Source organism: Rhipicephalus microplus, chromosome 2 (genome assembly GCF_043290135.1).
Source record: "Rhipicephalus microplus isolate Deutch F79 chromosome 2, USDA_Rmic, whole genome shotgun sequence".
In the NCBI taxonomy this organism is placed as follows: Eukaryota; Metazoa; Arthropoda; class Arachnida; order Ixodida; family Ixodidae; genus Rhipicephalus; species Rhipicephalus microplus.
In genome coordinates, this window is record NC_134701.1 from 130,642,322 (window position 1) to 130,652,240 (window position 9,919).

A 9,919-nucleotide genomic window follows, 5' to 3' on the forward strand; every position below is an offset into this window, starting at 1 on the left:
TTCTGGATGGGCGAAACACCGACGAAACGCTCGCTGTGCGAAGAAAAGCGCTACGTGTCCCGCAATGAAATAAAATGCATAAAATATGGGGAGGTGACCACCACGAACAAACAATTGATAAAACAAGCGTTTGTCGACTATTACAAAAGATGGCTGGGCAGCAGCGGCAAAAGAGAAACAGCCTTGGACGGAGAGTTCTTGTCAATAATGCCTACACTAGATAAGGAGACCACCGAACGCCTGGAGCAGCCAATTTCAGTTGGAGAATTAGAAAAGGCCATTGAAAAATTGTCTGAAGATAAAACGCCCAGCCCAGATGGACTAGGTGCAGCCTTTTGCAAAACATTCAAAGATGAGCTGTCGGGGGTACTTTGTCGCCTCGTTGCAGAGGCTTATGAAGTAAAGGAAATGCCGCCGTCCTTATAGAGGTCACATATTGTACTTATCCCGAAGAGTGATGACCCGATAAAGCTCTTGTCGGTGAGCGCTTATCGCCTCATAAGCCTGACTAACACAGACTATAACGTTTTTATGCAGGTGCTTGCCAAGAGATTACAAAGTGTAATAAAGTTATTAGTAGGACCACACCAAACTTGTGGAATTAAGGGTTGAACATTCGGCACCAACATCCACACCGCGAGGAGCATTCTTGAGTGCTGCGATATATGGGACAGCCAAGTAGCGATGTTGCAACTAGATCTGGAAAAGGCTTTTGACCGTGTTGTGCATGCAGTACTATTTTCAATATTGGAACATGTAAATGTTGGAAGTGTTATATTAGACGGCGTAAAAAGTGTCATATAGGAACTGCTTTGCTAGCCTTGTTATCAACAAGGAAGTCACGGAAAACTTTCCGATTGCTAAGAGTGCTCTTCAGGAATGTCCAATTTCCCCATTGTTATTTGCCTTGTATTTGGAGCCCTTTTGTTTGAACATAGGTAGCCATGAAAGAATACGTGGCTTTCAGTTGCTGACGGCTGAGGTCAAAGTATTGTCATACGCAGACGATATCGCTGTGTTTTGCAAAGACACGGAAAGCATTAGTGAAGCAGTTAGCGTAGCAGATAAGTACTGCAAGAGGTCAGGCAGTGCCTTAAATTGGGATAAGAGTGCAGGTTTTTGGCATAGAACCTGGTACAAAAAGCCTGACATCTTCGAAAAGGTGAAGTTTAGCTCCGTGCCGGCGAAGTATTTTGGCGTACAATTGCAGAGTTATAACGATCCCACTGAGTTTCGGAAAGAAGAGACAAAAACTTTTGAGAGAAGGTGAACAAGTGGGGAGGGAAAAACCTCTCGATATTCGCGAGGTCAACGGTCTGCAATATATTTCTAGCGGCAAAAATTTGGTATTTACTTCAAGTGCTGTGTATGAACCACTCAAGCATACAAAAGGTGCACAGTTTTTGCCACTTTTGTTTGGGCCTCCCAGTGGGAACGCTCGAGCCGTACAAATATTTTCCGCTCAGGGAATACGGGTGGGCTGGGACTAGCCAACTTATTTCTCAAGCAAATAGTTTCAAGGTTTATTTTTTGCGTGATCAGAAGCATCCTTTCCTGCGTACTATGCTTCAAATTATATTATGCTGTTATCTACCCGAATTTGTTGTATCTTGCGGTTGTGCTGGGCGCATAGGCATTCATGGTTATCTGCGCGAAGTGGTGTCTGCTTTCAATATACTAAAAGTACGGGTTTCCTTACAGTATATAAGTGGGGTGACAAAAAGACAACTATACAAGGACCTTACCGACGTAATGCTACCTGTCTACCTGTGCCGATGTACCATATGATGTACGGAAAAGGTCCTGGGAAAAACGTCCTGAAAAGGGTTGAAAAAATGGGGGTACGACTTACAGCAAAGACATTTTTCTATCAACTACACACCGGCACGCTTCCTGTAAAACCATGGCTACAGGAAAAAGGTTTATTTGTTTCATATTCTGTTAATTGCCTTTTATGTCACAAGCCAGAAAGCATTGATCACCTTTTTTTAGATTGTTTAGACGCTGCTTTTCTTCGGGACATTCTGAAACGAGCATTAAAAAAGAACTACCTTTAACGCCTTATGGAATCCGTTTTCTACTTCTTTATAGTGACACTGGCATACCGTATGATATGTTTATGTTGTTAAGTATGCACGCTATCTAGAGAACATGCATGGCATATTGTGATCTTGATGTTAATGCTCGCTCTGCCAGAGAATGCTTCATTGAAAGCATAGCCTATGTAAGAGATATGATTCATGCAGGAGATGAGCAACCAGAGCGGCTACCGGTATTGAATGGACTGGTGGCGCTTAAACGCTTTTAATCATATTACACCAAGCAAAGTGTGTTTGGCGTTTTTAAATGCTCGTTTGTAGTTTTTGCGAAAGTGCTTGTAATAATGTGTGTACAAGATGTACTTAACGCTGAATAAAGAAAAAAACACCGAGTGGTCTAAGGCGCCAACTCAAGGGAACACCTTGCCCAGTGATGCGGGTTGAAGGAGACTTCTGGTCCACGTATGTGTGCGTGGGTTCGAATCCCACTTCTGACATGACTTTTTTCTGCCATCGTAAGCACATATCACTGTTCCTTTTTCTTGCGGCGTTGACGCGCTGTCGGTATGGCCGAGTGGTCTAAGGCGCCAGACTCAAAGAAACACCTTGCCCAGCGATGCGGGTTAAACGACACTTCTGGTGCACGTATGTGGGCGTGGTTTCGAATCCCACTTCTGACATGACTTTTTTGTACACCACCGTATGCAAAAATCACTGTTTCCTTTGCTTGTGGCGCTGATGCCCTGTTAGAATGGGCGAGTGGTCTGAGGCGCCAGACTCAAGGCAACACTTTGCCCAGCGATGTGGGCTGAACGAGACTTCTGGTCCACGTATGTGGGCATGGGTTCGAATCCAACTTCTGATATGACTTTTTTGTACACCACCGTACGCACAAATCAATGTTCCCTTTTCTTGTGGCGTTGATGCGCTGTCAGAATAACCGAGTGGTCCAAGGTGCCAGACTCAAGAGAACACCGTGCCCAGCGATGCGGGTTGAACGAAACTTCTGGCCCACGTTTGTGGGTGTGGGTTCGAATCCCACTTCTAACACAACTTTTTTGTACGCCACCGTATGTTAAAATCACTGTTCCCTTTTCTTGTGGCGTGGATGCACTGTGAGAATGGCCGAGTGGTCTAAGGCGCCCGACTCAAGGGAACACGTTGTGCAGCGATGCGGGTTGAACGAGACCTCTGGTCCACGTATGTGGGCGTGGGTTCGAATCCCACTTCTGACTTCTGACATGACTTTTTTGTACACCACCGTATGCAAAAATCACTGTTCCTTTATCTTGTGGCGTGGGCGCGCTGTCAGAATGGCCGAGAGGTTCAAGGCGCCAGACTCAAGCAAACTCCATGCCCAGTGATGCGGGTTGAACTAGACTTCTGGTCCGCGTATGTGGGCGTGGGTTCAATTCCCACTTTTTACATGACTTTTTTGTGCACTACCGTATGCACAAATCATTGTTTTCTTTTGTTGTGGCATTGACGTGCTGTCAGAATGGCCGAATGGTCTAAGGCGCCAGACTCAAGGGAGCACTTTGCCCAGCGATGTGGCTTGAACGATATTTCTGGTCCACGTATGTGGGCGTGGGTTCGAATCCCATTTTTGACATGGCTTTTTTGTACACCACCGTATGCACAAATCACTGTTCGCTTTTCTTGTGGTGTGGGCGTGCTGTTGGAATGGCCGAGTGGTCTAAGGCGCCAGACTCAGGGGAACACCTTGCCCAGCGATGCCGGTTGAACGAGACTTCTGTGCCACGTGTGTGGGCGTGGGTTTGAATCCCACTTCTGCCATGGCTTTTTTGTACACCACCGTATGCACAAATCACTGTTCCTTTTTCTTGTGGCGTGAACGCGCTGCCAGAATGGCCGAGCCTAACCAGTTTGTTCCAGAGGGTTAAGAACGAGGGACTGGGCTTGGCGCATCTTTTTATACGACAGCTTGCCAAAAGAATTTTTGTTTTTTCGTGGAGTAAGCGATGATTTTCTGCGCATGGCATGCCAACTGAGGTTAGGCAATGCCCTACCGGAAGTTGTCTCTTCTGATAACAGCATGTCGGGGGCGCTGTATGGCTATCTGAAAGAAGTAGTAGACAGTGTGCGGTTTTTATTGGTTCGTTTTTTTGGAGTACCTTCTCTCTGCTAAACGAGAAGAACTGTATAGAGATGCGTACGATATTGTTCAACCAGTGCTTTTGTACAGAGTCACATACACTGGGTCGTGGACAGAACGTGCTGAAGAGGGTTAGAAGTACGCAGGTTCCCACGGGAGTTAAAACCTTTTTCTTTAAATTACAATAGTGTATATACGCACTAATGCGTATGCGCCTTCCTAGGAGAACAAAAAACCCCGTGCTCTGATTGCGCGAGAACCTGTGCCGCCTTTGCCAGGCTTGCCGTACGGTCATTTCCCGTCGCGAACTCGTTGCGACTTCTCTGTTCGAATGAACATCATCACATTTGGTGGAGGCTGTTGAGATCCCTAAGCAGACCTGGAGCTTCGCTCTCCCAAGTTGGCCGAAAGACCACCGTACAACATGTCTGACGCAGTCGCCAACCAGTCCATCCCAGCACAGCCAGCACCATCAGCTGCCCCGTCGACCTGCCCCGGCGCTACCCGTCAGCGGGACCCATCAATCTTCAGCGGCAGTGGTGAGCAAGACGTCGAAGACTGGCTCTCCTTGTACGAACGTGTAAGTGCCAGCAACAAGTGGGACGACGACTCTAAGCTCGCCTATGTTATCTTTTACTTGGCTGACGTCGCTAAGCTATGGTTTACCAACCGCGAAACCGCCATCGCCACCTGGTCTACCTTTAAGACCCTCGTGACCGAAGCGTTTGGCCGACCAGAGGTCCGCAAACTCCGCGCAGACCAGCGTCTACGCCACCGAGCCCAGCAGCCTGGCAAGACGTTTACTAGTTATATTCAGGATGTGCTCGACCTCTGCAGGCGTGTTAACTCATGTATGCCTTAAGAAGTGAAAATTCAACAGATTCGCAAGGGCATCGAGGATGGCGCATTCCAGATGTTGCTGACGAAAAACCCGGCCACGGTGGCAGTCCTCGTAAGCCTGCGCCAGAGCTTCGATGAATTGCGTCGTCAGCGTTCCATTGCACGACAGAGTGTCCCATCACCAGATTCGATCTCGGCCATCGCACTCGCAAATAGCAACGTTCGCCAAGGAACTCTGTCGAACCAGACGTGTGTGCTCAAATTACAAAGCTGACCCCCTTCTGGAGCAAAGTGAAATGCATTGCTTTTCCTACATCTGAGAGAGAGTGAAGTCAATGCAAGATCACTAGAAGACAGTGACCATGATGATTGATGAGATCCACATCAAACCATATTTCGACTACAATTGTGGGATCATCAGCCCATTCTAGGGAACCAGCCACCACAGCCCATGTGTTTATGATACAGTCGCTGCTTTCTTCAAACAAGGACGTCATACACAAACTACCTGTGAGCAAACTGAGCGCAGAAGTTTTGCATGAGCATGCGAAACACATAATCCTAAGTGTTGAGAAGATGGGGCTTAAAGTCATCGCTGTAATAACTGACAACAATGCTCTGAATCCACAAGATGATGTCCTTCTTCGCCACAAGCCCTCAAGTGAGCATTGTTTATCTCCATCCAGCGGATAACACTTGCCCACTTTTCTACGTTGTCTATCCTGTGCATCTGTTGAAGTGCGTTAGGAATAATTGGATTAAGCAAAAAAAATCCTGGATTATGTCTTTAGTTTCCTGAAATGGACTTGAGTGAGAAAATGCTTGAAAGGCCTTCTCGTTTGAAAGCTGCTTCTTTTGCAGCTGTGCGGCAGCTTTATACTTCAGAGAAAACGTCGCTTGTGAAGGCCGGCTACAGACTGAATGCAAAAGCCGTGAATTCCACCTCTTTGGAGCGGTAGAATGTAAAGCTTTTACTGGATGTAGTAAATCAATTTGTGTCAAACGCACTCAGGACGAATTGTTCCACGTTCAAGATTGCTCAAGCTGAGTCCACCGCTCTTTTCACTGACATTATCCTCACATGGTGGCGAATAGTCAATGTTAAGACACTTTGCAAAGGCCAGAGGCTAAGCGACAGCATGCAAGACCCTGTGAGGTCTGTTGACAATACACAATTGACGTTCCTGAGTTCCATTGTTGACTGGCTGGACGCTTGGGTGAGCATTGACACCAGCAGTGGCTCACTGACGAAAGAAACACGCAGTGCTTTGCGATTGACATGCTATTCTGTGGTAGAACTCTCGCGCTACTGCTTAGAAGGACTTCACTTCAAGTACGTCTTGCTGGGCAAGTTTCAGACGGATGCGCTAGAGGACCGCTTTGGCCGTTAGCGTAAGCTAGCAGGAGCGCAGTACCACATTTCGGTGCGCCAACTGTATGAGTGTGAGAAGAAGCTTCGTCTTCAAAAGCTTTTGATATTTCCTCGCGAGGAGGCTGAGTGTGGAGACAGCAACGAAGATCTACTGGCGTGCAACTTTCTGTGTCTGTTACTGATGATGATATAACAAGCGGCCACTCCAATATGGATGCTATAGGTTATATTGCAGGGTACGCGGCTATTCTGCTTCAAAGAAGCTTTCTTGTTCTACTTGTTTCAGCACGTTGGTTGTTGAAAACCGCGAGATCGAAGGTGAAAACACTGCCATGATAGCTAACCTGACGAGAGCAGGCCTGAAATTTTCGCAGCTATAAACAGTTCATATGGTACTGATGACAAAGCTAGTTGCAGAAAAGTTGTCTTTTGGAGAAAATGCGAACGTTTTTCTATCCTGTAGCAATCAATGTGGCGTTGTGACTTCACAGACGATTTCACTTCTGGAAGAGCCAAACAATTAGATGTGTGAAAACGGCCACACTGCACAAACGCTTATGGGCTTAGTAGTTCGCGTTGCAACCAATGTAGTTTTGAACAACTTTTGCAAGCACAGAAATCACATCATACAAGACAATGCGCGGAAGAAGGCCGCAGGCCCCAAAGCAGCACCTCTGAAGAAGTTAACCTTTATTCCTGATGAAATAAAATTTTTTGCGAACACTTCACTGGTTTCTTATGACGGCTGGATTAGCTATCCAGTATTCTATTGGTGCATACAAAGGCAACATATATGACATGGCATGACTGTAGTTTGCACCCATTAACACAATGTAGAACTTCTACAGCCCAGCAATATTGTTCGTGTCATATCTGAATGATAAGTTTTAACAGCAAAGTACAATGATTTGTCAGAACTTCAAATAATTCGTAATGCTGCCGTGTGGCTAGGTATATTAAATTGTTTGCACTAAAGGTGAAAGAAACTTAATAGGCGTTCAGAGGTGGAATATTCTTCAGTATGATGTGTTCCGCTATAAAGTAAACACCTATAAATACAGCACATAAAATGTTAGTCCAAAGCATAAACAAACTAGGCTATTTATTGTTTGCAGAAACCAAGAAAGAAATATGAGTGAAATTACTGTACCGAAAAGTTCAGAACTCCGCAGCTAACTGTAGCAGTAACCGAACTACAGGCCAAACGTGCGCGGCGCTCTTCTAAAATAGCGGAACGAAGCGCCCGAAAGGTCCCTTAGCGTGACGTCATGGGACCGATGGAAAGGCCTTGAAAATCGAGAGGGTGTTGTGTGGACCCTGTCGTCGCTATGGCCACAATGACGCCCACTGCGTGAGGTCATACGCCAGTATTATGGGTCCAGGCCGAACGGACGAAGTGGATGAACACCTAATGGATGTCATGAATGCTGAAGAAGCGAGTAGGGAAGACGGTGGTACGGAAGGCTCTGTGACGCCCCCTGAACATTCTTCTGGTGCCGCACTGGAAGCGACCGATGAAGGCGACAAGCACAGTGCTGCACCAGCAACAAATACAGACACGGCATCAGTAGATGACAACGCTAACGCGGCAAGCAAGTCATCTACAGCTGCGCGAGAGGACGGCTCGGGAGCAACGGACGCCGAGATGACCGAAACCGGAAACATCGCTTTAAAGCGAGCTCGTGAAACACCTGACAGTACCGCAAATGTTGACTCGTCGACCACCGGGGAACTCCCCACAAAGACGGCGACTGGTCGGCGACCTACCTTCAAACCAAGACCAAACCTGCCGCCTGACCGCACGGGCACTCAAACGACACCTCCACTGTAGCGGGGGAGACGTTCCGACGCCTTCTACGCTAAGCACAAACAACCACTGTAGCGACGTCAGTACGACACGAGGCCAAACAACCTTCATGAAATGGCGACAAACTTTAAAAGTGGTATTCGCGTTGCAACGAAGAACTCCCGAGAACTCTGTTCGCGTAGGAGGCAATGCCAGATTAGTCGCATTTTGTTGGAAAACGACATACACCTCCTGGCTGCACAAAAAACTAAAATGGAAAGTGAAGAGCAAATGGTTCAGATTTTTCGCTCTAGGTATAACGTGTGCGTTTGCCACGCTGTTGGGCGGTCAGGAGGCTGCGTCGTTTTTATACGTAGTAGTAGCACGGTTGTTGAAGATGTGTCTACCTGCGATATTGGTCAGCTGGTTGTGTGCGATCTCATTTTTTTTTCTGGAATTCCTTGGCGCGCTGTGTGTGTTTATGCACCAAACAAATCGCACGAAAGGGAAACTTTTTTTCAGAGCGGTTGAAGGATACTTGAAAACAGAAAGAAATTTTGTGTTTCTAAGAAATTTAAATTGTGTCTGTAGAGCTGAAGATAAAACAACGACCATCAGTATGCGCGATAGAAGCGCTGAGCTGTTGAATACAATAGTGAACTTTTTCCTAAGGCGTTCTTTAAGATCAACCACACCAAGTATTCGTCTCCTCGCTTACAATGCCATTATCCGCCCTATACTGGAGTATGCTGTGGTCATATGGGACCCGTTCACTCAGACTGATATTCAGAAACTTGAAAGGGTGCAAAAAAAGGTTGTTAGGTTCATTTATAACTCGTACGGTTCTACTTCAATTACAAAACTTCTCTTGAAAAGCAAACTTCCAAACATTCCGGACCAAAATCGAATATTGCACTTAAAATTTCTTTTCCAGTTAATAAAAGGTCACTATGCAGTTGACACATCACATATCATTCACTTTTCATTGGGTTACGAAACAAGACAGAGACACAATCTTACTATCTCTCTATTGATGCAACGAACAAATTGTTTCAAATATTCTTTTTTTCCGAGGACTATCGTGGATTGGAACAGTCTACATAACGATGTTGTAACCCTAAATACATTGTCTGCATTTGAAGAGTCACTGCAGAAATGATTGTTATCTATGTTGGTACCTTGCTTTTTGTTGATTCTCTTGTCTCGAAGAATCACTGCAGCTATCAGTTACACAAGTTTGTATTACATTTGTTTTTGATTGTTTGTTTGCCTATTTCTACTGATGTTTATGCTTTTGTACCACCCCTGCTATGATCTTGTAAAACATCGCAGTGTCAATAAATAAATAAAAAATAAATAAAAACGAGAAAGAGCTGGAAGATATTGGCTATGTAATGACGCGAGAGGTTGAAGTACGGTATAAGCACTTTCAAGATCATTCACACACAAGAATAGACAGAATATATTTGTCGGCAAAGTTAGTACCACTATGCTCAACTTACCAAACTCAACACCTTAGCTTTAGCGATCATTGTCTGGTCAAGGTCAACATTGGGGAAAGACGTAAGGCTGTGAAGTTCAATTGATTTCTATGGAAATTTATTGAAAAGCTGCTGCAAGATGAAATATTTGTCACAAAAAACCCAAGAATGCCTTGCAAATGCTCTTCGTTTGGTGACCAATAACTTCATAGCTGTGTCGGAGCAAATTAAGCGTGATATAAAGATGGTTGCGATAGAGAGAGCCTGCGTATTACGTAATTGGGA

General features: G+C 45.7%; 4 non-coding genes across 4 annotated transcripts; all 4 read left to right on the forward strand.

Annotated features, from left to right (window-relative positions):
* Positions 1–2,599: 2,599 nt before the first annotated feature.
* TRNAL-CAA (transfer RNA leucine (anticodon CAA)) lies at positions 2,600–2,719 on the forward strand. Its single transcript has 2 exons — positions 2,600–2,637; positions 2,674–2,719. It is a non-coding gene; the product is annotated as a tRNA-Leu (tRNA).
* Positions 2,720–2,969: 250 nt separating this feature from the next.
* Positions 2,970–3,089, forward strand: TRNAL-CAA (transfer RNA leucine (anticodon CAA)). The gene is made up of 2 exons: positions 2,970–3,007; positions 3,044–3,089. It is a non-coding gene; the product is annotated as a tRNA-Leu (tRNA).
* A 65-nt stretch (positions 3,090–3,154) lies between these two features.
* TRNAL-CAA (transfer RNA leucine (anticodon CAA)) lies at positions 3,155–3,274 on the forward strand. Its single transcript has 2 exons — positions 3,155–3,192; positions 3,229–3,274. It is a non-coding gene; the product is annotated as a tRNA-Leu (tRNA).
* Positions 3,275–3,531: 257 nt separating this feature from the next.
* TRNAL-CAA (transfer RNA leucine (anticodon CAA)) lies at positions 3,532–3,651 on the forward strand. Its single transcript has 2 exons — positions 3,532–3,569; positions 3,606–3,651. It is a non-coding gene; the product is annotated as a tRNA-Leu (tRNA).
* The last annotated feature ends 6,268 nt before the right edge of the window (positions 3,652–9,919 follow it).